Genomic DNA, 26,155 nt, shown 5'->3' on the forward strand with positions numbered 1-26,155 from the left:
TGGTGGAACCTCCCCACGCTCAGGATTCCGGAACCATTGTCAGTGCGTGGGGGAGCTCGAGAGACAACTCCACGCAGCTCTCTTCAGTCACAGTTGTTCCCTGTTCGGGGAAGTCCGAGAAATAACTTCCCTGACCTTGGGGAGACAGTCTCTGTCCCTGGGATATCCTGCAAAACCCCCTAGCATTCCCTGACACAGAGAAATTAGGAAAAACCTCAGGGGAGACGAACTTAGGCTTTCCGTTAGAACCAACTCGCTGCCGACCATTGGTGGAACCGCCCCATGCTCAGGATTCCGGAACCATTGTCAGTGCGTGGGGGAGCTCGAGAGATAACTCCACGCAGCTCTCTTCAGTCACAGGTGTTCCCTGTTCGGGGAAGTCCGACAAATAACTTCGCTGACCTTATGGAGGCAGACTCTGTCACTGGGATATCCTGCAAACACCCCTAGCATTCCTTGGCACAAAGACATTAGGAATACCCTCAGGGGAGACGAGCTTATGCTTTCCGTTAGAACCCACGCGCTACCGACCGTTGGTGGAACCTCCCCACGCTCAGGATTCCGGAACCATTGTCAGTGCATGGGGGAGCTCGAGAGACAACTCCACGCAGCTCTCTTCAGTCACAGGTGTTCCCTGTTCGGGGAAGTCCGAGAAATACTTTCCCTGATCTTGGGGAGGCAGCCTCTGTCACTGGGATGATCCTGCAAACCCCCCAAGCATTCCCAGGCAAAGAGACATTAGGAAAACCCTCAGGGGAGACGAGCTTAGGCTTTCCGTTAGAACCCACGCGCTGCCGACCGTTGGTGGAACCTCCCCACGCTCAGGATTCCGGAACCATTGTCAGTGCGTGGGGGAGCTCGAGAGACAACTCCACGCATCTCTCTTCAGTCACAGTTGTTCCCTGTTCGGGGAAGTCCGAGAAATACCTTCCCTGAACTTGGGGAGGCAGCCTCTGTCACTGGGATATCCTGCAAACCCCCCTAGCATTCCCTGGCACAGAGACATTAGGAAAACCCCCAGGGGAGACGAGCTTAGGCATTCCGTTAGAACCCACGCGCTGCCGACCGTTGGTGGAACCTCCCCACGCTCAGGTTTCCGGAACCATTGTTAGAGCGTGGGGGAGCTCGAGAGACAACTCCACGCAGCTCTCTTCAGTCACAGGTGTTCCCTTTTCGGGGAAGTCTGGGAAATACCTTCCCTGATCTTGGGGAGGCAGCCTCTGTCACTGGGATATCCTGCAAACCCCCTAGCATTCCCTGGCACAGAGACATTAGGAAAACCCTCAGGGGAGACGAGCTTAGGCATTCCCTAAGAACCCAAGCGCTGCTGACCGTTGGTGGAACCTCCCCACGCTCAGGATTCCGGGACCATTGTCAGTGCGTGGGGGAGCTCGAGAGACAACTCCACGCAACTTTTTTCAGTCACAAGTGTTCCCTGTCCCGGGAAGTCCGAGAAATAATTTTCCTGATCTTGGGGAGGAAGCCTCTGTCACTGGGACACCCTGCAAACCCCCCTAGCATTCCCTGGCACAGAGACATCAGGAAAACACTCAGGGGAGACGAGCTTAGGCATTCCGTTAGAACCCAAGCGCTGCCGACCGTTGGTGGAACCTCCCCACGCTCAGGATTCCGGAAACATTGTCAGTGTGTGGGGGAGCTCGAGAGACAACTCCACGCAGCTCTCTTCAGTCACAGGTGTTCCCTGTTCGGGGAAGTCCGAAAAATACCTTCCCTGACCTTGGGGAGGCAGCCTATGTCACTGGGATATCCTGCAAAACCCCTAGCATTCCCTGGCAGAGAGACTTTAGGAAAATCCTCTTGGGAGATGAGCATAGGCTTTCTGTTAGAACCCACGCCCTGCCGACCGTTGGTGGAACCTCCCCACGCTCAGGGTTCCGGAACCATTGTCAGTGCGTGGGGGAGCTCGATAGACAACTCCACGCAGCTCTCTTCAGTCACAGCTGTACCCTGTTCGGGGAAGTCCGAGAAATACATTCCCTGACCTTGGGGAGGCAGACTCTGTCACTGGGATATCCTGCAAAACCCCCTAGCATTCCCTGGCACAGAGACATTAGGAAAACCCTCAGGGGAGTCGAGCTTAGGCTTTCCGTTAGAACCCACGCGCTGCCGACAGTTGGTGGAACCTCCCCACGCTCAGGATTCCGGAAACAGTGTCAGTGCGTGGGGGATCTCGAGAGACAACTCCACGCAATTCTCTTCAGTCACAGGTGTTCCCTGTTCGGGGAAGTCCAAGAAATACCTTCCCTGACCTTGGGGAGGCAGCCTCTGTCACTGGGATAACCTGCAAACCCCCCTAGCATTCCCTAGCACAGAGACATTAGGAAAACCCTCAGGGGAGACGAGCTTAGGCTTTCCGTTTGAACCCACGCGCTGCCGACCGTTGGTGGAACCTCCCCACGCTCAGGATTCCGGAACCATTGTCAGTGAGTGGGGGAGCTCGAGAGACAACTCCACGCAGCTCTCTTCACTCACAGGTGTTCCCTGTACGGGGAAGTCCGAGAAATACCTTCCCTGACCTTGGGGAGGCAGCCTCTTTCACTGGGATATCCTGCAAACCCCTCTAGCATTCCCTGGCACAGAGACATTAGGAAAACCCTCAGGGCAGACGAGCTTAGGCATTCGGTTAGAACCCACGCGCTGCCGACAGTTGGGGGAACCTCCCAACGCTCAGGATTCCAGAAACATTGTCAGAGCGTGGGGAGCTCGAGAGACAACTCCACGCAGTTCTCTTCAGTCACAGGTGTTCCCTGTTCGAGGAAGGCCGAGAAATAACTTCCCTGACCTTGGGGAGGCAGCCTCTGTCACTGGGATATCCTGCAAACACCCCTAGCATTCCCTGGCACAGAGACATTAGGAAAACCCTCAGGGGAGACGAGCTTATGCTTTCCGTTAGAACCCACGCGCTGCCGACCGTTGGTGGAACCTCCCCACGCTCAGGATTCCGGAACCATTGTCAGTGCGTGGGGGAGCTCGAGAGACAACTCCACGCAGCTCTCTTCAGTCACAGGTGTTCCCTGTTCGGGGAAGTCCGAGAAATACCTTCCCTGACCTTGGGGAGGCAGCCTCTGTCACTGGGATATCCTGCAAACCCCCCTAGCATTCCCTGGCACAGAGACATTAGGAAAACCCTCAGGGGAGACGAGCTTAGGCATTCCGTTAGAACCCACGCGCTGCCGACCGTTGGTGGAACCTCCCCACGCTCAGGTTTCCGGAACCATTGTCAGAGCGTGGGGGAGCTCGAGAGACAACTCCACGCAGCTCTCTTCAGTCACAGGTGTTCCCTTTTCGGGGAAGTCTGGGAAATACCTTCCCTGATCTTGGGGAGGCAGCCTCTGTCACTGGGATATCCTGCAAACCCCCTAGCATTCCCTGGCACAGAGACATTAGGAAAACCCTCAGGGGAGACGAGCTTAGGCATTCCCTAAGAACCCAAGCGCTGCTGACCGTTGGTGGAACCTCCCCACGCTCAGGATTCCGGGACCATTGTCAGTGCGTGGGGGAGCTCGAGAGACAACTCCACGCAACTTTTTTCAGTCACAAGTGTTCCCTGTTCGGGGAAGTCCGAGAAATAATTTTCCTGATCTTGGGGAGGAAGCCTCTGTCACTGGGACACCCTGCAAACCCCCCTAGCATTCCCTGGCACAGAGACATCAGGAAAACACTCAGGGGAGACGAGCTTAGGCATTCCGTTAGAACCCAAGCGCTGCCGACCGTTGGTGGAACCTCCCCACGCTCAGGATTCCGGAAACATTGTCAGTTTGTGGGGGAGCTCGAGAGACAACTCCACGCAGCTCTCTTCAGTCACAGGTGTTCCCTGTTCGGGGAAGTCCGAGAAATACCTTCCCTGACCTTGGGGAGGCAGCCTATGTCACTGGGATATCCTGCAAATCCCCTAGCATTCCCTGGCAGAGAGACATTAGGAAAATCCTCTTGGGAGACGAGCATAGGCTTTCTGTTAGAACCCACGCCCTGCCGACCGTTGGTGGAACCTCCCCACGCTCAGGTTCCGGAACCATTGTCAGTGCGTGGGGGAGCTCGATAGACAACTCCACGCAGCTCTCTTCAGTCACAGGTGTTCCCTGTTCGGGGAAGTCCGAGAAATACATTCCCTGACCTTGGGGAGGCAGACTCTGTCACTGGGATATCCTGCAAACCCCCCTAGCATTCCCTGGCACAGAGACATTAGGAAAACCCTCAGGGGAGTCGAGCTTAGGCTTTCCGTTAGAACCCACGCGCTGCCGACAGTTGGTGGAACCTCCCCACGCTCAGGATTCCGGAAACAGTGTCAGTGCGTGGGGGAGCTCGAGAGACAACTCCACGCAGCTCTCTTCAGTCACAGGTGTTCCCTGTTCGGGGAAGTCCAAGAAATACCTTCCCTGACCTTGGGGAGGCAGCCTCTGTCACTGGGATAACCTGCAAACCCCCCTAGCATTCCCTAGCACAGAGACATTAGGAAAACCCTCAGGGGAGACGAGCTTAGGCTTTCCGTTTGAACCCACGCGCTGCCGACCGTTGGTGGAACCTCCCCACGCTCAGGATTCCGGAACCATTGTCAGTGAGTGGGGGAGCTCGAGAGACAACTCCACGCAGCTCTCTTCACTCACAGGTGTTCCCTGTACGGGGAAGTCCGAGAAATAACTTCCCTGACCTTGGGGAGTCAGCCTCTGACACTGGGATATCATGCAATCACCCCTAGCATTCCCTGGAACAGAGATATTAGGAAAACCCTCAGGGGAGACGAGCTTAGGCTTTCCGTTAGAACCCACGCGCTGCCGACCGTTGGTGGAACCTCCCCACGCTCAGGATTCCGGAACCATTGTCAGTGCGTGGGGGAGCTCGAGAGACAACTCCACGCAGCTCTCTTCAGTCACAGGTGTTCCCTGTTCGGTGAAGTCCGAGAAATATCTTCCCTGACCTTGGGGAGGCAGCCTCTGTCACTGGGATATCCTGCAAACCCGCTAGCATTCCCTGGCACGGAGATATTAGGAAAACACTCAGGGGAGACGAGCTTAGGCATTCCGTTAGAACCCATGCGATGCCGACCGTTCGTGGAACCTCCCCACGCTCAGGATTCCGGAAACATTGTCAGTGCGTTGGGGAGCTCGAGAGACAACTCCACGCAGCTATTTTCAGTCACAGGTGTTCCCTGTTCGGGGAAGTCCGAGAAATAATTTCCCTGATCTTGGGGAGGAAGCCTCTGCCACTGGGATATCCTGCCAACCCCCCTAGCATTCCCTGGCACAGAGACATAAGGAAAACCCTCAGGGGAGACGAGTTTAGGCTTTCCGTTAGAACCCACGCGCTGCCGACCGATGGTGAACCTCTCCACGCTCAGGATTCCGGAACCATTTATCAGTGCTTGGGGAGCTCGAGAGAAAACTCCACGCAGCTCTCTTCAGTCAAAGGTGTTCCCTCTTCGGGGAAGTTCGAGAAATAACTTCCCTGAACTTGGGGAGGCAGCCTCTGTCACTGGGATATCCTGCAAACCCCCCTAGCATTCCCTGGCACAGAGACATTAGGAAAACCCTCAGGGGAGACGAGCTTTGTCTTTCCGTTAGAACCAACACGCTGCGGACCGTTGTTGGAAACTCCCCACTCTCAGGATTCCGGAACCATTGTCAGTGCATGGGGGAGCTCGAGAGACAACTCCACGCAGCTCTCTTCAGTCACAGGTGTTCCCTGTTCGGGGAAGTCCGAGAAATACCTTCCCTGACCTTGGGGAAGCAGCCTCTGTCACTGGGATATCCTGCAACCCCCCCTAGCATTCCCTGGCACAGAGACATTAGGAAAACCCTCAGGGGAGACGAGCTTTAGCATTCCGTTAGACCCCACGCGCTGCCGACCGTTGGTGGAACCTCCACACGCTCAGGATTCCCGAACCATTGTCAGTGCGTGGGGGAGCTCGAGAGACAACTCCACGCAGCTCTCTTCAGTCACAGGTGTTCCCTGTTCGGGGAAGTCCGAGAAATAATTTCCCTGATCTTGGGGAGGAAGCCTCTGTCACTGGGATATCCTGCCAACTCCCCTAGCATTCCCTGGCAGAGAGACATTAGGAAAACCCTCAGGGGAGACGAGATTAGGCATTCCGTTAGAACCCAAGCGCTGCCGACCGTTGGTGGAACCTCCCCACGCTCAGTATTCCGGAACCATTGTCAGTGGGTGGGGGAGCTCGAGAGAGAACTCCACGCAGCTCTCTTCAGTCACAGGTGTTCCCTGTGCTGGGAAGTCTGAGAAATACCTTACCTGACCTTGCGGAGGCAGCCTCTGTCACTGGGATATTCTGCAAACCCCCCTAGCATTCCCTGGCACAGAGACATAAGGAAAACCCTCAGGGGAGACTAGTTTAGGCTTTCCGTTAGAACCCACGCGCTGCCGACCGATGATGAACCTCTCCACGCTCAGGATTCCGGAACCATTTATCAGTGCTTGGGGAGCTCGAGAGAAAACTCCACGTAGCTCTCTTCAGTCACAGGTGTTCCCTCTTCGGGGAAGTCCGAGAAATAACTTCCCTGAACTTGGGGAGGCAGCCTCTGTCACTGGGATATCCTGCAAACCCCCCTAGCATTCCCTGGCACAGAGACATTAGGAAAACCCTCAGGGGAGACGAGCTTAGGCTTTCCGTTAGAACCCATGCGCTAACGACCGTTGGTGGAACCTCCCCACGCTCTGGATTCCGGAACCATTGTCAGTGCGTGGGGGAGCTTGAGAGACATCTCCACGCAGCTCTCTTCAGTCACAGGTGTTCCCTGTTCGGGGAAGTCCGAGAAATACCTTCCCTGACCTTGGGGAGGCTGCCTCTGTCACTGGGATATCCTGCAAACCCCCCATGCACTCCCTGGCACAGAGACATTAGGAAAACCCTCAGGGGAGACGAGCTTAGTCTTTCCGTTAGAACCAACACGCTGCGGACCGTTGTTGGAACCTCCCCACGCTCAGGATTCCGGAAACATTGTCAGTGCATGGGGGAGCTCGAGAGACAACTCCACGCAGCTCTCTTCAGTCACAGGTGTTCCCTGTTCGGGGAAGTCCGAGAAATAACTTCCCTGACCTTGGGGAAGCAGCCTCGGTCACTGGGATATCCTGCAAACCCCCCTAGCATTCCCTGGCACAGAGACATTAGGAAAACCCTCAGGGGAGACGAGCTTAAGCATTCCGTTAGACCCCACGCGCTGCCGACCGTTGGTGGAACCTCCCCACGCTCAGGATACCGGAACCATTGTCAGTGCGTGGGGGAGCCCGAGAGACAACTCCACGCAGCTCTCTTCATTCACAGGTGTTCCCTGTTCGGGGAAGTCCGAGAAAAAACTTCCCTGAACTTGGGGAGGCAGCCTCTGTCACTGGGATATCCTGCAAACCCCCCTAGCATTCCCTGGCACAGAGATATTAGGAAAACCCTCAGGGGAGACGAGCTTAGACTTTCCTTTAGAACCCACGCGCTGCCGACCGTTGTTGGAACCTCCCCACGCTCAGGATTCCGGAACCATTGTCAGTGCATGGGGGAGCTCGAGAGACAACTCCACGCAGCTCTCTTCAGTCACAGGTATTCCCTGTTCGGGGAAGTCCGAGAAATATCTTCCCTGACCTTGGGGAGGCAGCCTCTGTCACTGGGATATCCTGCAATCCCGCTAGCATTCCCTGGCAGAGAGACATTAGGAAAACCCTCAGGGGAGACGAGATTAGGCATTCCGTTAGAACCCAAGCGCTGCCGACCGTTGGTGGAACCTCCACACGCTCAGTATTCCGGAACCATTGTCAGTGGGTGGGGGAGCTCGAGAGACAACTCCAAGCAGCTCTCTTCAGTCACAGGTGTTCCCTGTACTGGGAAGTCTGAGAAATACCTTCCCTGACCTTGCGGAGGCAGCCTCTGTCACTGGGATATCCTGCAAACCCCCCTAGCATTCCCTGGCACAGAGACATAAGGAAAACCCTCAGGGGAGACGAGTTTAGGCTTTCCGTTAGAACCCACGCGCTGCCGACCGATGGTGAACCTCCCCACGCTCAGGATTCCGGAACCATTTATCAGTGCTTGGGGAGCTCGAGAGAAAACTACACGCAGCTCTCTTCAGTCACATGTGTTCCCTGTTCGGGGCAGTCCGAGAAATAACTTCCCTGAACTTGGGGAGGCAGCCTCTGTCACTGGGATATCCTGCAAAACCCCCTAGCATTCCCTGGCACAGAGACATTAGGAAAACCCTCAGGGGAGACGAGCTTAGGCTTTCCGTTAGAACCCACGCGCTACCGACCGTTGGTGGAACCTCCCCACGCTCAGGATTCCGGAACCTTGTCAGTGCGTGGGGGAGCTCGAGAGACAACTCCACGCAGCTCTCTTCAGTCACAGGTGTTCCCTGTTCGGGGAAGTCCGAGAAATACCTTCCCTGACCTTGGGGAGACAGTCTCTGTCACTGGGAAATCCTGCAAACCCCCCTAGCATTCCCTGGCACAGTAATATTAGGAAAACCCTCAGGGGAGACGAGCTTAGGCTTTCCATTAGAACCCACGCGCTGCCGACCGTTGTTGGAACCTCCCCACGCTCAGGATTCCGGAACCATTGTCAGTGCATGGGGGAGTTCGAGAGACAACTCCACGCAGCTCTCTTCAGTCACAGGTGTTCCCTGTTCGGGGAAGTCCGAGAAATACCTTCCCTGATGTTGGGGAGTCAGCCTCTGACACTGGGATATCCTGCAAACGCCCCTAGCATTCCCTGGCACAGAGACATTAGGAAAACCCTCAGGGGAGACGAGCTAAAGCTTTCCGTTAGAACCCACGCGCTGCCGACCGTTGGTGGAACCTCCCCACGCTCAGGATTCCGGAACCATTGTCAGTGCGTGGGGGAGCTCGAGAGACAACTCCACGCAGCTCTCTTCAGTCACAGGTGTTCCCTGTTCGGGGAAGTCCGAGAAATAACTTCCCTGACCTTGGGGAGGCAAAATGTTTCACTGGGAAATCCTGCAAACCCCCCTAGTATTCCCTGGCACAGAGATATTAGGAAAACCCTCAGGGGAGAGGAGCTTAGGCTTTCCGTTAGAACCCACGCGCTGCCGACCGTTGGTGGAACCTCCCCAAGCTCAGGATTCCGGAACCATTGTCAGTGCGTGGGGGAGCTCGAGAGACAACTCCACGCAGCTCTCTTCAGTCACAGGTTTTCCCTGTTCGGGGCAGTCCGAGAAAAACCTTCCCTGAACTTGGGGAGGCAGCCTCTGTCACTGGGATATCCTGCAAACACCCCTAGAATTCCCTGGCACAGAGACATTAGGAAAACCCTCAGGGGAGACGAGCTTATGCTTTCCGTTAGAACCCACGCGCTGCCGACCGTTGGTGGAACCTCCCCACGCTCAGGATTCCGGAACCATTGTCAGTGCGTGGGGGAGCTCGAGAGACAACTCCACGCAGATCTCTTCAGTCACAGGTGTTCCCTGTTCGGGGAAGTCCAAGAAATACCTTCCCTGACCTTGGGGAGGCAGCCTCTGTCACTGGGATAACCTGCGAACCCCCCTAGCATTCCCTAGTACAGAGAAATTAGGAAAACCCTCAGGGGAGACGAGCTTAGGCTTTCCGTTTGAACCCACGCGCTGCCGACCGTTGGTGGAACCTCCCCACGCTCAGGATTCCGGAACCATTGTCAGTGCGAGGGGGAGCTCGAGAGACAACTCCACGCAGCTCTCTTCAGTCACAGGTGTTCCCTGTATGGGGAAGTCCGAGAAATACCTTCACTGACCTTGGGGAGTCAGCCTCTGACACTGGGATATCATGCAATCACCCCTAGCATTCCCTGGAACAGAGATATTAGGAAAACCCTCAGGGGAGACGAGCTTAGGCTTTCCGTAAGGACCCACGCGCTGCCGACCGTTGGTGGAACCTCCCCACGCTCAGGATTCCGGAACCATTGTCAGTGCGTGGGGGAGCTCGAGAGACAACTCCACGCAGCTCTCTTCAGTCACAGGTGTTCCCTGTTCGGTGAAGTCCGAGAAATATCTTCCCTGACCTTGGGGAGGCAGCCTCTGTCACTGTGATATACTGCAAACCCGCTAGCATTCCCTGGTACGGAGATATTAGGAAAAAACTCAGGGGAGACGAGCTTAGGCATTCCGTTAGAACCCACGCGATGCCGACCGTTCGTGGAACCTCCCCACGCTCATCATTCCGGAAACATTGTCAGTGTGTTGGGGAGCTCGAGAGACAACTCCACGCAGCTCTTTATGTCACAGGTGTTCCCTGTTCGGGGAAGTCCGAGAAATACCTTCCCTGACCTTGGGGAGGCAGCCTCTGTCACTGGGATATCCTGCAAACCCCCCTAGCATTCCCTGGCACAGAGACATTTGGAAAACCCTCAGGGGAGACGAGCTTTGTCTTTCCGTTAGAACCAACACGCTGCGGACCGTTGTTGGAAACTCCCCACGCTCAGGATTCCGGAACCATTGTCAGTGCATGGGGGAGCTCGAGAGACAACTCCACGCAGCTCTCTTCAGTCACAGGTGTTCCCTGTTCGGGGAAGTCCGAGAAATACCTTCCCTGACCTTGGGGAAGCAGCCTCTGTCACTGGGATATCCTGCAACCCCCCCTAGCATTCCCTGGCACAGAGACATTAGGAAAACCCTCAGGGGAGACGAGCTTTAGCATTCCGTTAGACCCTACGCGCTGCCGACCGTTGGTGGAACCTCCACACGCTCAGGATTCCCGAACCATTGTCAGTGCGTGGGGGAGCTCGAGAGACAACTCCACGAGGCTCTCTTCAGTCACAGGTGTTCCCTGTTCGGGGAAGTCCGAGAAATAATTTCCCTGATCTTGGGGAGGAAGCCTCTGTCACTGGGATATCCTGCCAACCCCCCTAGTATTCCCTGGCAGAGAGACATTAGGAAAACCCTCAGGGGAGACGAGATTAGGCATTCCGTTAGAACCCAAGCGCTGCCGACCGTTGGTGGAACCTCCCCACGCTCAGTATTCCGGAACCATTGTCAGTGGGTGGGGGAGCTCGAGAGAGAACTCCAAGCAGCTCTCTTCAGTCACAGGTGTTCCCTGTGCTGGGAAGTCTGAGAAATACCTTACCTGACCTTGCGGAGGCAGCCTCTGTCACTGGGATATTCTGCAAACCCCCCTAGCATTCCCTGGCACAGAGACATAAGGAAAACCCTCAGGGGAGACGAGTTTAGGCTTTCCGTTAGAACCCACGCGCTGCCGACCGATGATGAACCTCTCCACGCTCAGGATTCCGGAACCATTTATCAGTGCTTGGGGAGCTCTAGAGAAAACTCCACGCAGCTCTCTTCAGTCACAGGTGTTCCCTCTTCGGGGAAGTCCGAGAAATAACTTCCCTGAACTTGGGGAGGCAGCCTCTGTCACTGGGATATCCTGCAAACCCCCCTAGCATTCCCTGGCACAGAGACATTAGGAAAACCCTCAGGGGAGACGAGCTTAGGCTTTCCGTTAGAACCCATGCGCTACCGACCGTTGGTGGAACCTCCCCACGCTCTGGATTCCGGAACCATTGTCAGTGCGTGGGGGAGCTCGAGAGACATCTCCACGCAGCTCTCTTTAGTCACAGGTGTTCCCTGTTCGGGGAAGTCCGAGAAATACCTTCCCTGAACTTGGGGAGGCTGCCTCTGTCACTGGGATATCCTGCAAACCCCCCTTGCACTCCCTGGCACAGAGACATTAGGAAAACCCTCAGGGGAGACGAGCTTAGTCTTTCCGTTAGAACCAACACGCTGCGGACCGTTGTTGGAACCTCCCCACGCTCAGGATTCCGGAACCATTGTCAGTGCATGGGGGAGCTCGAGAGACAACTCCACGCAGCTCTCTTCAGTCACAGGTGTTCCCTGTTCGGGGAAGTCCGAGAAATACCTTCCCTGACCTTGGGGAAGCAGCCTCTGTCACTGGGATATCCTGCAAACCCCCCTAGCATTCCCTGGCACAGAGACATTAGGAAAACCCTCAGGGGAGACGAGCTTTAGCATTCCGTTAGACCCCACGCGCTGCCGACCGTTGGTGGAACCTCCACACGCTCAGGATTCCCGAACCATTGTCAGTGCGTGGGGGAGCTCGAGAGACAACTCCACGCAGCTCTCTTCAGTCACAGGTGTTCCCTGTTCGGGGAAGTCCGAGAAATAATTTCCCTGATTTTGGGGAGGAAGCCTCTGTCACTGGGATATCCTGCCAACCCCCCTAGCATTCCCTGGCACATAGACATTAGGAAAACCCTCAGGGGAGACGAGCTTAGGCTATCCGTTAGAACCCACGCGCTACCGACCGTTGGTGGAACCTCCCCACGCTCTGGATTCCGGAACCATTGTCAGTGCGTGGGGGAGCTCGAGAGACATCTCCACGCAGCTCTCTTTAGTCACAGGTGTTCCCTGTTCGGGGAAGTCCGAGAAATACCTTCCCTGACCTTGGGGAAGCAGCCTCGGTCACTGGGATATCCTGCAAAACCCCCTAGCATTCCCTGGCACAGAGACATTAGGAAAACCCTCAGGGGAGACGAGCTTAAGCATTCCGTTAGACCCCACGCGCTGCCGACCGTTGGTGGAACCTCCCCACGCTCAGGATTCCGGAACCATTGTCAGTGCGTGGGGGAGCTCGAGAGACAACTCCACGCAGCTCTCTTCAGTCACAGGTGTTCCCTGTTCGGGGAAGTCCGAGAAATACCTTCACTGACCTTGGGGAGGCAGCCTCTGTCACTGGGATATCCTGCAAACACCCCTAGCATTCCCTGGCACAGAGATATTAGGAAAACCCTCAGGGGAGACGAGCTTAGGCTTTCCAATAGAACCCACGCGCTGCCGACCGTTGTTGGAACCTCCCCACGCTCAGGATTCCGGAATCATTGTCAGTGCATGGGGGAGCTCGAGAGACAACTCCACGCAGCTCTCTTCAGTCACAGGTGTTCCCTGTTCGGGGAAGTCCGAGAAAAACCTTCCCTGACGTTGGGGAGTCAGCCTCTGACACTGGGATATCCTGCAAACGCCCCTAGCATTCCCTGGCACAGAGACATTAGGAAAACCCTCAGGGGAGACGAGCTTAGGCTTTCCGTTAGAACCCACGCGCTGCCGACCGTTGGTGGAAGCTCCCCACGCTCAGTATTCCGGAACCATTGTCAGTGCATGGGGGAACTCGCGAGACAACTCCACGCAGCTCTCTTCAGTCACAGGTGTTCCCTGTTCGGTGAAGTCCGAGAAATATCTTCCCTGACCTTGGGGAGGCAGCCTCTGTCACTGGGTTATCCTGCAATCCCGCTAGCATTCCCTGGCACGGAGATATTAGGAAAACACTCAGGGGAGACGAGCTTAGGCATTCCGTTAGAACCCACGCGATGCCGACCGTTCGTAGAACCTCCCCACGCTCAGGATTCCGGAAACATTTTCAGTGCGTTGGGGAGCTCGAGAGACAACTCCACGCAGCTCTTTTAAGTCACAGGTGTTCCCTGTTCGGGGAAGTCCGAGAAATAATTTCCCTGATCTTGGGGAGGAAGCCTCTGTCACTGGGATATCCTGCCAACCCCCCTAGCATTCCCTGGCACAGAGACATTAGGAAAACCCTCAGGGGAGACGAGCTTAGGCTTTCCGTTAGAACCCACGCGCCACCGACCGTTGGTGGAACCTCCCCACGCTCTTGATTCCGGAAACATTGTCAGTGCGTGGGGGAGCTCGAGAGACATCTCCACGCAGCTCTCTTTAGTCACAGGTGTTCCCTGTTCGGGGAAGTCCGAGAAATACCTTCCCTGACCTTGGGGAGGCAGCCTCTGTCACTGGGATATCCTGCAAACCCCCCTAGCATTCCCTGGCACAGAGACATTAGGAAAACCCTCAGGGGAGACGAGCTTAGTCTTTCCGTTAGAACCAACACGCTGCGGACCGTTGTTGGAAACTCCCCACGCTCAGGATTCTGGAACCATTGTCAGTGCATGGGGGAGCTCGAGAGACAACTCCACGCAGCTCTCTTCAGTCACAGGTGTTCCCTGTTCGGGGAAGTCCGAGAAATACCTTCCCTGACCTTGGGGAAGCAGCCTCTGTCACTGGGATATCCTGCAAACCCCCCTGGCATTCCCTGGCACAGAGACATTAGGAAAACCCTCAGGGGAGACGAGCTTAAGCATTCCGTTAGACCCCACGCGCTGCCGACCGTTGTTGGAACCTCCCCACGCTCAGGATTCCCGAAACATTGTCAGTGCGTGGGGGAGCTCGAGAGACAACTCCACGCAGCTCTCTTCAGTCACAGGTGTTCCCTGTTCGGGGAAGTCCGAGAAATAATTTCCCTGATCTTGGGGAGGAAGCCTCTGTCACTGGGATATCCTGCCAACCCCCCTAGCATTCCCTGGCAGAGAGACATTAGGAAAACCCTCAGGGGAGACGAGATTAGGCATTCCGTTAGAACCCAAGCGCTGCCGACCGTTGGTGGAACCTCCCCACGCTCAGTATTCCGGAACCATTGTCAGTGGGTGGGGGAGCTCGAGAGACAACTCCAAGAAGCTCTCTTCAGTCACAGGTGTTCCCAGTACTGGGAAGTCTGAGAAATACCTTCCCTGACCTTGCGGAGTAAGCCTCTGTCACTGGGATATCCTGCAAACCCCCCTAGCATTCCCTGGCACAGAGACATAAGGAAAACACTCAGGGGAGACGAGTTTAGGCTTTCCGTTAGAACCCACGCGCTGCCGACCGATGGTGAACCTCTCCACGCTCAGGATTCCGGAACCATTTATCAGTGCTTGGGGAGCTCGAGAGAAAACTACACACAGCTCTCTTCAGTCACAGGTGTTCCCTCTTCGGGGAAGTCCGAGAAATAACTTCCCTGAACTTGGGGAGGCAGCCTCTGTCACTGGGATATCCTGCAAAACCCCCTAGCATTCCCTGGTACAGAGACATTAGGAAAACCCTCAGGGGAGACGAGCTTAGGCTTTCCGTTAGAACCCACGCGCTACCGACCGTTGGTGGAACCTCCCCACGCTCTGGATTCCGGAACCATTGTCAGTGCGTGGGGGAGCTCGAGACACATCTCCACGCAGCTCTCTTTAGTCACAGGTGTTCCCTGTTCGGTGAAGTCCGAGAAATAACTTCCCTGACCTTGGGGAGGCTACCTCTGTCCCTGGGATATCCTGCAAACCCCCCTTGTACTCCCTGGCACAGAGACATTAGGAAAACCCTCAGGGGAGACGAGCTTAGTCTTTCCGTTAGAACCAACACGCTGCGGACCGTTGTTGGAACCTCCCCACGCTCAGGATTCCGGAACCATTGTCAGTGCATGGGAGAGCTCGAGAGACAACTCCACGCAGCTCTCTTCAGTCACAGGTGTTCCCTGTTCAGGGAAGTCCGAGAAATACCTTCCCTGACCTTGGGGAACCACCTCGGTCACTGGGATATCCTGCAAACCACCCTAGCATTCCCTGGCACAGAGACATTAGGAAAACCCTCAGGGGAGACGAGTTTAAGCATTCCGTTAGACCCCACGCGCTGCCGACCGTTGGTGGAACCTCCCCACGCTCAGGATTCCGGAACCATTGTCAGTGCGTGGGGGAGCTCGAGAGAGAACTCCACGCAGCTCTCTTCAGTCACAGGTGTTCCCTGTTCGGGGAAGTCCGAGAAATACCTTCCCTGACCTTGGGGATTCAGCCTCTGTCACTGGGATATCCTGCAAACCCCCCTAGCATTCCCTGGCACAGAGATATTAGGAAAACCCTCAGGGGAGACGAGCTTAGGCTTTCCATTAGAACCCACGCGCTGCCGACCGTTGTTGGAACCTCCCCACGCTCAGGATTCCGGAACCATTGTCAGTGCATGGGGGAGCTCGAGAGACAACTCCAGGCAGCTCTCTTCAGTCACAGGTGTTCCCTGTTCGGGGAAGTCCGAGAAATACCTTCCCTGACGTTGGGGAGTCAGCCTCTGACACTGGGATATCCTGCAAACGCCCCTAGCATTCCCTGGCACAGAAACATTAGGAAAACCCTCAGGGGAGACGAGCTTAGGCTTTCCGTTAGAACACACGCGCTGCCGACCGTTGGTGGAACCTCACCACGCTCAGGATTGCGGAACCATTGTCAGTGCGCGGTGGAGCTCAAGAGACAACTCCACGCAGCTCTCTTCAGTCACAGGTGTTCCCTTTTCAGGGAAGTCCGAGAAATAACTTCCCTGACCTTGGTGAGGCAGCCTCTGTCACTGGGATATCCTGCAATCCCCCCTAGCATTCCCTGCCACAAAGACATTAGGAAAACCCTCAGGGGAGACGAGCTTAGGCTTTCCATTAGAACCCACGCGCTGCCGACCGTTGGTGGAACCTCCCCACGCTCAGGATTCCACAACCATTGTCAGTGGGTGGGGGAGCTCGAGAGACAAGTCCACGCAGCTCTTTTCAGTCACAGGTGTTCCCTGTTCGGGGAAGTCCGAGAAATAATTTCCCTGATCTTGGGGAGGCAGCCTCTGTCAGTGGGATATCCTGCAAACCCCCCTAGCATTCCCTGGCACAGAGACATTAGGAAAACCCTCAGGGGAGACGAGCTTAGGCTTTCCGTTAGAACCCACGCGCTACCGACCGTTGGTGGAACCTCCCCACGCTCTTGATTCCGGAACCATTGTCAGTGCGTGGGGGAGCTCGAGAGACATCTCCACGCAGCTCTCTTTAGTCACAGGTGTTCCCTGTTCGGGGAAGTCCGAGAAATAATTTCCCTGATCTTGGGGAGGAAGCCTCTGTCACTGGGATATCCTGCAAACCCCCCTAGCATTCCCTGGCACAGAGATATTAGGAAAACCCTCAGGGGAGACGAGATTAGGCATTCCGTTAGAACCCAAACGCTGCCGACCGTTGGTGGAACCTCCCCACGCTCAGTATTCCGGAACAATTGTCAGTGGGTGGGGGAGCTCGAGAGACAACTCCACGCAGCTCTCTTCAGTCACAGGTGTTCCCTGTACTGGGAAGTCTGAGAAATACCTTCTCTGACGTTGGGGAGTCAGCCTCTGACCCTGGGATTTCCTGCAAACGACCCTAGCATTCCCTGGCACAGAGACATAAGGAAAACCCTCAGGGGAGACGAGTTTAGGCTTTCCGTTAGAACCCACGCGCTGCCGACCGATGGTGAACCTCTCCACGCTCAGGATTCCGGAACCATTTATCAGTGCTTGGGGAGCTCGAGAGAAAACTCCACGCAGCTCTCTTCAGTCACAGGTGTTCCCTCTTCGGGGAAGTCCGAGAAATAATTTCCCTGAACTTGGGGAGGCAGCCTCTGTCACTGGGATATCCTGCAAACCCCCCTAGCATTCCCTGGCACAGAGACATTAGGAAAACCCTCAGGGGAGACGAGCTTAGGCTTTCCGTTAGAACCCACGCGCTACCGACCGTTGGTGGAACCTCCCCACGCTCTGGATTCTGGAACCATTGTCAGTGCGTGGGGGAGCTCGAGAGACATCTCCACGCAGCTCTCTTTAGTCACAGGTGTTCCCTGTTCGGGGAAGTCCGAGAAATACCTTCCCTGACCTTGGGGAGGCTGCCTCTGTCACTGGGATATCCTGCAAACCCCCCTAGCACTCCCTGGCACAGAGACATTAGGAAAACCCTCAGGGGAGACGAGCTTAGTCTTTCCGTTAGAACCAACACGCTGCGGACCGTTGTTGGAACCTCCCCACGCTCAGGATTCCGGAACCATTGTCAGTGCATGGGGGATCTCGAGAGACAACTCCACGCAACTCTCTTCAGTCACAGGTGTTCCCTGTTCGGGGAAGTCCGAGAAATACCTTCCCTGACGTTGGGGAGTCAGCCTCTGACACTGGGATATCCTGCAAACCCCCCTAGCACTCCCTGGCACAGAGACATTAGGAAAACCCTCAGGGGAGACGAGCTTAGTCTTTCCGTTAGAACCAACACGCTGCGGACCGTTGTTGGAACCTCCCCACGCTCAGGATTCCGGAACCATTGTCAGTGCATGGGGGAGCTCGAGAGACAACTCCACGCAGCTCTCTTCAGTCAAAGGTGTTCCCTGATCGGGGAAGTCCGAGAAATACCTTCCCTGACCTTGGGGAAGCAGCCTCGGTCACTGGGATATCCTGCAAACCCCCCTAGCATTCCCTGGCACAAAGACATTAGGAAAACCCTCAGGGGAGACGAGCTTAAGCATTCCGTTAGACCCCACGCGCTGCCGACCGTTGGTGGAACCTCCCCACGCTCAGGATTCCGGAACCATTGTCAGTGCGTGGGGGAGCTCGAGAGACAACTCCACGCAGCTCTCTTCAGTCACAGGTGTTCCCTGTTCGGGGAAGTCCGAGAAATACCTTCCCTGACCTTGGGGAGGCAGCCTCTGTCACTGGGATATCCTGCAAACCCCCCTAGCATTCCCTGGCACAGAGATATTAGGAAAACCCTCAGGGGAGACGAGCTTAGGCATTCCGTTAGAACCCACGCGCTGCCGACCGTTGTTGGAACCTCCCCACGCTCAGGATTCCGGAACCATTGTCAGTGCATGGGGGAGCTCGAGAGACAACTCCACGCAGCTCTCTTCAGTCACAGGTGTTCCCTGTTCGGGGAAGTCCGAGAAATACCTTCCCTGACGTTGGGGAGTCAGCCTCTGACACTGGGATATCCTGCAAACGCCCCTAGCATTCCCTGGCACAGAGACATTAGGAAAACCCTCAGGGGAGACGAGCTTAGGCTTTCCGTTAGAACCCACGCGCTGCCGACCGTTGGTGGAACCTCCCCACGCTCAGGATTCCGGAACCATTGTCAGTGCGCGGGGGAGCCCATGAGACAACTCCACGCAGCTCTCTTCAGTCACAGGTGTTCCCTGTTCGGGGAAGTCCGAGAAGTACCTTCCCTGACCTTGGTGAGTCAGTCTCTGTCACTGGGATATCCTGCAATCCCCCCTAGCATTCCCTGCCACAGAGACATTAGGAAAACCCTCAGGGGAGACCAGCTTAGACTTTCCATTAGAACCCACGCGCTGCCGACCGTTGGTGAACCTCCCCACGCTCAGGATTCCACAAACATTGTCAGGGGTTGGGGGAGCTCGTGAGAAAACTCCACGCAGCTCTCTTCAGTCACAGGTGTTCCCTGTTCGGGGAAGTCCGAGAAAAACCTTCACTGACCATGGGGAGACAGCCTCTGTCACTGGGATATCTTGCAAACCCCCCTAGCATTGCCTGGCACAGAGACATTAGGAAAACCCTCAGGGGAGACGAGCTAAGGCTTTCCGTTAGAACCCACGCGCTGCCGACCGTTGGTGGAACCTCCCCACGCTCAGGACTCCGGAACCATTGTCACTGCGTGGGGGAGCTCGAGAGACATCTCCACGCATCTCTCTTCAGTCACAGGTGTTCCCTGTTCGGGGAAGTCCGAGAAACAACTTCCTAACCTTGGGGAGGCAGCCTCTGTCAGTGGGATATCCTGCAAACCCCCCTAGCATTCCCTGGCACAGAGACATTAGGAAAACCCTCAGGGGAGACGAGCTTAGGCTTTCTGTTTGAACCCACGCCCTGCCGACCGATGGTGGAACCTCCCCACGCTCAGGACTCCGGAAACATTGTCAAGGCGTGGTGGAGCTCGAGAGACATCTCCACGCAGCTCTCTTCAGTCACAGGTGTTCCCTGTTCGGGGAAGTCCGAGAAACACCTCCCTGACCTTGGGGAGTCAGCCTCTGTCACTGGGATATCCTGCAAACCCCCCTAGCATTCCCTGGCACAGAGACATTAGGAAAACCCTCAGGGGAGACGAGCTTAGGCTTTCCGTTAGAACACACGCGCTGCCGACCGTTGGTGTAACCTCACCACGCTCAGGATTCCGGAACCATTGTCAGTGCGCGGGGGAGCTCGAGAGACAACTCCACGCAGCTCTCTTCATTCACAGGTGTTCCCTGTTCGTGGAAGTCCGAGAAATACATTCCCTGACCTTGGTGAGGCAGCCTCTGTCACTGGGATATCCTGCAATCCCCCCTAGCAATCCCTGCCACAGAGACATTAGGAAAACCCTCAGGGGAGACGAGCTTAGGCTTTCCATTAGAACCCACGCGCTGCCGACCGTTGGTGGAACCTCCCCACGCTCAGGATTCCGGAACCAATGTCAATGCGTGGGGGAACTCGAGAGACAACTCCACGCAGCTCTCTTCAGTCACATGTGTTCCCTGTTCGGGGAAGTCCGAGAAGTACCTTCCCTGACATTGTGGAGGCAGCCTCTGTCACTGGGATATCCTGCAAACCCCCCTAGCATTCCCTGGCACAGAGACATTAGGAAAGCCCTCAGGGGAGACGAGCTTAGTCTTTCCATTACAACACACGCGCTGCCGACTGTTGGTGTAGTCTCCCCACGCTCTGGATTCCGGAACCATTGTCAGTGCGTGGGGGAGCTCGAGAGAAAATTCCACGCAGCTCTCTTCAGTCACAGGTGTTCCCTGTACGGGGAAGTCCGAGAAATTCCTTCCCTGACCTTGGGGAGGCAGCCTCTGCCACTGTTATATCCTGCAAACCCCCCTAGCATTCCCTGGCACAGAGACATTAGGAAAACCCTCAGTGGAGACGAGCTTAGGCTTTCCGTTAGAACCCACACGCTGCCGACCGTTGGTGGAACCTGCCCACGCTCAGTATTCCGGAAAAATTGTCAGTGCTTGGGGGAGGTGAGAGACATCTCCACGCAGCTCTCTTCAGTCACAGGTGTTCCCTGTTCGGGGAAGACCGAGAAATAACTTCCCTGACCTTGGGGAGGCAGCCTCTGTCACTGGGATATCCTGCAAACCCCCCTAGCATTCCCTGGCACAGAGACATTAGGAAAACCCTCAGGGGAGACGAGCTTAGCCTTTCCGTTTGAACCCACGCGCTGCCGACCGTTGGTGGAACCTCCCCACGCTCAGGATTCCGGAACCATTGTCAATGCGTGGGGGAACTCGAGAGACAAATCCACGCAGCTCTCTTCAATCACAGGTGTTCCCTGTTCGGGGAAGTCCGAGAAATACCTTCCCTGACATTGGGGAGGCAGCCTCAGTCACTGTTATATCCTGCAAACCCCCCTAGCATTCCCTGGCACAGAGAAATTAGGAAAAAACGTAGGGGAGACGAGCTTAGGCTTTCCGTTTGAACCCACGCTCTGCCGACCTTTTATGGAACCTGCCCACGCTCAGGATTCCGAAACAATTGTCAGTGCGTGGGGGAGCTCGAGAGAAAAATCCACGCAGTTCTCTTCAGTCACAGGTGTTCCCTGTTCGGGGAAGACCGAGAAATAACTTCCCTGACGTTGGGGAGGCAGCCTCTGTCACTGGGATATCCTGCAAACACCCCTAGCATTCCCTGGCACAGAGACATTAGGAAAACCCTCAGGGGAGACGAGCTCAGGCATTCCGTTAGAACCCACGCGCTGCCGACCGTTGGTGGAACCTCCCCACGCTCAGGATTCCGGAACCATTGCCAGTGCATGGGGGAGCTCGAGAGAGAACTCCACGCAGCTCTGTTCAGTCACAGGTGTTCCCTGTTCGGGGAAGTCCGAGAAATACCTTCCCTGATCTTGGGGAGGCAGCCTCTGTCACTGGGATATCCTGCAAACCCCCCTAACATTCCCTGCTTAGAGATATTAGGAAAACCCTCAGGGGAGACGAGCTTAATCTTTCCGTTAGAACCCACGCGCTGTCGACCGTTGGTGGAACCTCCCTACGCTCAGTATTCCGGAAACATTGTCAGTGCGTGGGGGAGCTCGAGACACAACTCCACGCAGCTCTGTTCAGTCACAGGTGTTCCCTGTTCTGGGAAGTCCAAGAAATACGTTCCCTGACCTTGGGGAGGCAGCCTCTGTCACTGGGATAACCTGCAAACCCCCATAGCATTCCCTGGCACAGAGATTTTAGAAAAACTCTCAGCGGAGACGAGCTTAGGCTTTCCGTTATAACCCACGCGCTACCGACCGTTGGTGGAACCTCCCCACGCTCAGGATTCCGGAACCATTGTCAGTGCGTGGGGGAGCTCGAGAGACAACTCCACGCAGCTCTCTTCAGTCACAGGAGTTCCCTGTTCGGGGAAGTCCGAGAAATACCTTCCCTGAACATGGGGAGGCAGCCTCTGTCACTGTTATATCCTGCAAACCCCCCTAGTATTCCCTGGCACAGAGAAATGAGGAAAACCCACAGAGTCGATGAGCACAGGCATTCCCTTAAAACCCACGCGCTGCAGACCGTTGGTGGAACCTCCAGACTCTCAGGATTCCTTGAAATATTGTCATTGGGTGGGGGAGCACGAGAGACATCTTCACTCAGCTCTCTTCATTCACAGGTGTTCCCTGCTCGGGGAAGTCCGAGAAATCCCTTCCCTGATCTTGGGGAGGCAGCATCTGTTACTGGGAATTCCTGCAACCTCCCCTAGCATTCCCTGGCACAGAGACATGAGGAAAACCCTCACGGGAGTCGAGCAAAGGCATTCCCTTGGAACCCACGCGCTGCCGACCGTTGGTGGAACCTCCCCAAGCTCAGGATTCCGGAACAATTGTCATTGAGTGGGGGAGTTCGAGAGAAAACTCCACGAAGCTCTCTTCAGTCTCAGGTTTTCCCTGTTCGGGGAAGTCCGAGAAATACCTTCCCTGACATTGGGGAGGCAGCCTCTGTCACTGGGATTTCCTGCAATCCCCCTAGCATTCCCTTGCACAGAGACATGAGGAAAACCCTCAGGGGAGACGAGCTTAAGCATTCCGTTAGACCCCACGCGCTGCCGACCGTTGTTGGAACCTCCCCACGCTCAGGATTCCGGAACCATTGTCAGTGCATGGGGGAGCTCGAGAGACAACTCCACGCAGCTCTCTTCAGTCACAGGTGTTCCCTGTTCGGGGAAGTCCGAGAAATACCTTCCCTGACGTTGGGGAGTCAGCCTCTGACACTGGGATATCCTGCAAACGCCCCTAGCATTTCCTGGCACAGAGACATTAGGAAAACCCTCAGGGGAGACGAGCTTAGGCTTTCCGTTAGAACCCACGCGCTGCCGACCGTTGGTGGAACCTCCCCACGCTCAGGATTCCGGAACCATTGTCAGTGCGTGGGGGAGCTCGAGAGACAACTCCACGCAGCTCTCTTCATTCACAGGTGTTCCCTGTTCGGTGAAGTCCGAGAAATATCTTCCCTGACCTTGGGGAGGCAGCCTCTGTCACTGGGATATCCTGCAATCCCGCTAGCATTCCCTGGCACGGAGATATTAGGAAAACACTCAGGGGAGACGAGCTTAGGCATTCCGTTAGAACCCACGCGATGCCGACCGTTCGTGGAACCTCCCCAAGCTCAGGATTCTGGAAACATTGTCAGTGCGTTGGGGAGCTCGAGAGACAACTCCACGCAGCTCTTTTCAGTCACAGGTGTTCCCTGTTCGGGGAAGTCCGAGAAATAATTTCCCTGATCTTGGGGAGGAAGTCTCTGTCACTGGGATATCCTGCCAACCACCCTAGCATTCCCTGGCACAGAGACATTAGGAAAACCCTCAGGGGAGACGAGCTTAGGCTTTCCGTTAGAACCCACGCGCTACCGACCTTTGGTGGAACCTCTCCACGCTCTTGATTCCGGAACCATTGTCAGTGCGTGGGGGAGCTCGAGAGACATCTCCACGCAGCTCTCTTTAGTCACAGGTGTTCCCTGTTCGGGGAATTCCGAGAAATACCTTCCCTGACCTTGGGGAGTCAGCCTCTGTCACTGGGATATCCTGCAAACCCCCCTAGCATTCCCTGGCACAGAGACATTAGGAAAAACCTCAGGGGAGACGAGCTTAGTCTTTCCGTTAGAACCAACACGCTGCGGACCGTTGTTGGAAACTCCCCACGCTCAGGATTCCCGAACCATTGTCAGTGCGTGGGGGAGCTCGAGAGACAACTCCACGCAGCTCTCTTCAGTCACATGTGTTCCCTGTTCGGGGAAGTCCGAGAAATAATTTCCCTGATCTTGGGGAGGAAGCCTCTGTCACTGGGATATCCTGCCAACCCCCCAAGCATTCCCTGACAGAGAGAAATTAGGAAAATCCTCAGGGGAGACGAGATTATGCATTCCGTTAGAACCCAAGCGCTGCCGACCGTTGGTGGAACCTCCCCACGCTCAGTATTCCGGAATCATTGTCAGTTGGTGGGGGAGCTCGAGAGACAACTCCAAGCAGCTCTCTTCAGTCACAGGTGTTCCCTGTACTGGGAAGTCTGAGAAATACCTTCTCTGACCTAGCGGAGGCAGCCTCTGTCACTGGGATATCCTGCAAACCCCCCTAGCATTCCCTGGCACAGAGACATAAGGAAAACCCTCAGGGGAGACGAGTTTAGGCTTTCCGTTAGAAACCACGCGCTGCCGACCGATGGTGAACCTCTCCACGCTCAGGATTCCGGAACCATTTATCAGTGCTTGGGGAGCTCGAGAGAAAACTCCACGCAGCTCTCTTCAGTCACAGGTGTTCCCTCTTCGGGGAAGTCCGAGAAATAATTTCCCTGAACTTGGGGAGGCAGCCTCTGTCTCTGGGATATCCTTCAAACCCCCCTAGCATTCCCTGGCACAGAGACATTAGGAAAACCCTCAGGGGAGACGAGCTTAAGCATTCCGTTAGACCCCACGGGCTGCCGACCGTTGGTAGAACCTCCCCACGCTCAGGATTCCGGAACCATTGTCAGTGCGTGGGGGAGCTCGAGAGACAACTCCACGCAGCTCTCTTCAGTCACAGGTGTTCCCTGTTCGGGGAAGTCCGAGAAATACCTTCCCTGATCTTGGGGAGTCAGCCTTTGACACTGGGATATCCTACAAACGCCCCTAGGATTCCCTGGCACAGAGACATTAGGAAAACCCTCAGGGGAGACGAGCTTAGGCTTTCCGTTAGAACATACGCGCTGCCGACCGTTGGTGGAACCTCCCCACGCTCTGGATTCCGGAACCATTGTCAGTGCGTGGGGGAGCTCGAGAGACAACTCCACGCAGCTCTTTTCAGTCACAGGTGTTCCCTGTTCGGGGAAGTCCGAGAAATAATTTCCCTGATCGTGGGGAGGAAGCCTCTGTCACTGGGATAACCTGCCAACCCCCCTAGCATTCCCTGGCACAGAGACATTAGGAAAACCCTCAGGGGAGACGAGCTTAGTCTTTCCGTTAGAACCAACCCGCTGCGGACCGTTGTTGGAAACTCCCCACGCTCAGGATTCCGGAACCATTGTCAGTGCGTGGGGGAGCTCGAGAGACAACTCCACGCAGCTCTCTTCAGTCACAGGTGTTCCCTGTACTGGGAAGTCTGAGAAATAACTTCCCTGAACTTGCGGAGGCAGCCTCTGTCACTGGGATATCCTGCAAACCCCCCTAGCATTCCCTGGCACAGAGACATAAGGAAAACCCTCAGGGGAGACGAGTTTAGGCTTTCCGTTAGAACCCACGCGCTGCCGACCGATGGTGAACCTCTCCACACTCAGGATTCCGGAACCATTTATCAGTGCTTGGGGAGCTCGAGAGAAAACTACACGCAGCTCTCTTCAGTCACAGGTGTTCCCTCTTCGGGGAAGTCCGAGAAATAACTTCCCTGAACTTGGGGAGGCAGCCTCTGTCACTGGGATATCCTGCAAAACCCCCTAGCATTCCCTGGCACAGAGACATTAGGAAAACCCTCAGGGGAGACGAGCTTAGGCTTTCCGTTAGAACCCACGCGCTGCCGACCGTTGGTGGAACCTCCCCACGCTCTGGATTCCGGAACCATTGTCAGTGCGTGGGGGAGCTCGAGAGACAACTCCACGCAGCTCTCTTCAGTCACAGGTGTTCCCTGTTCGGGGAAGACCGAGAAATACCTTCCCTGACCTTGGGGAGGCAGCCTCTGTCACTGGGATATCCTCCAAACCCCCCTAGCATTCCCTGGCACAGAGATATTAGGAAAACCCTCAGGGGAGACGAGCTTAGGCTTTCCATTAGAACCCACGCGCTGTCGACCGTTATTGGAACCTCCCCACGCTCAGGATTACGGAACCATTGTCAGTGCATGGGGGAGCTCGAGAGAAAACTCCACGCAGCTCTCTTCAGTCACAGGTGTTCCCTGTTCGGGGAAGTCCGAGAAATAACTTCCCTGACGTTGGGGAGTCAGCCTCTGACACTGGGATATCCTGCAAACGCCCCTAGCATTCCTTGGCACAGAGACATTAGGAAAACCCTCAGGGGAGACGAGCTTAGGCTTTCCGTTAGAACACACGCGCTGCCGACCGTTGGTGGAACCTCCCC

This window comes from Vicugna pacos, unplaced genomic scaffold (genome assembly GCF_048564905.1).
Source record: "Vicugna pacos unplaced genomic scaffold, VicPac4 SAC-SAT, whole genome shotgun sequence".
NCBI classification, from domain to species: domain Eukaryota; kingdom Metazoa; phylum Chordata; class Mammalia; order Artiodactyla; family Camelidae; genus Vicugna; species Vicugna pacos.